The sequence below is a fragment of the Macrobrachium nipponense genome, chromosome 3, assembly GCF_015104395.2.
Source record: "Macrobrachium nipponense isolate FS-2020 chromosome 3, ASM1510439v2, whole genome shotgun sequence".
NCBI classification, from domain to species: domain Eukaryota; kingdom Metazoa; phylum Arthropoda; class Malacostraca; order Decapoda; family Palaemonidae; genus Macrobrachium; species Macrobrachium nipponense.
The window spans coordinates 118199159-118199864 of record NC_087202.1 but is presented as its reverse complement, the minus strand read 5'-3'; the positions used below and the strand labels follow the sequence as shown (position 1 = coordinate 118199864).

Below are 706 nucleotides of genomic sequence, written 5' to 3'. Positions count from 1 at the left end.
TGGTCTTCAGAGCAACGAGTGTGGAAAATGCAGCTTCACAAAGACATGGATCCGAACATACTTAGGATCCAAACGAGTTCAGCTAGAGTAGTAGACTATAGGAAACTTGTTACGGGTTCTTATTTATAACCTGGCGGTAATTAACATTAGTTTATTGAACAGATTGCGAATGAAACAGTGAGGACGAGTTAACATCAGTGTTGCCGTTGTATCCGGCTATCCGCATAAAGTTTCCGCAAGCGCTTAGTTACGTTTTTCAAGCGATACTTGTTTACTTTTGGCCTTCTATACGAAAACAAAGAAAACAAAATTCTCACCTTACTCAGTAACCTAAATTATTTAATTTTCTAATTGTGAACAATGTTTATCCGTGTCTGTCACTGATATGTGTAATATCTGAATCGATGTGTTTGTCACTTTTTGACCATATAATTATACACTGTTCCTCGGCATCCTTTTGAGGCTGTATGTCACATATTATAACACTATTGTCTGCACTAATGTGTTCATCACTATCTGACGATATAATCATGCACTGTTCCTCGTCATCATTATTAACATTTTGAGGCTGCGTGTCACATAATATAACACTATTGTCTTACTCATTTTCACTGTTTTTTTTTTTTTTTTTTCATTTTTTTTATCATCAGCTTCGTCTGAAGATGAGTAATCTTCAGGAAAAAAGACTTTTAATATGTAATCATGT

General features: G+C 35.0%; 1 protein-coding gene across 1 annotated transcript in view; it reads left to right on the top strand.

Annotated features, from left to right (window-relative positions):
* LOC135222483 (carbohydrate sulfotransferase 1-like) overlaps positions 1 to 488 on the top strand; it is a 25889-nt gene extending 25401 nt beyond the window's left edge. Inside the window, exon 5 of the mRNA XM_064260567.1 lies at positions 1 to 488. This exon is cut by the window's left edge and continues 734 nt beyond it. The gene's annotated coding sequence lies outside the window, so the exon portion shown is untranslated.
* Positions 489 to 706: the final 218 nt, after the last annotated feature.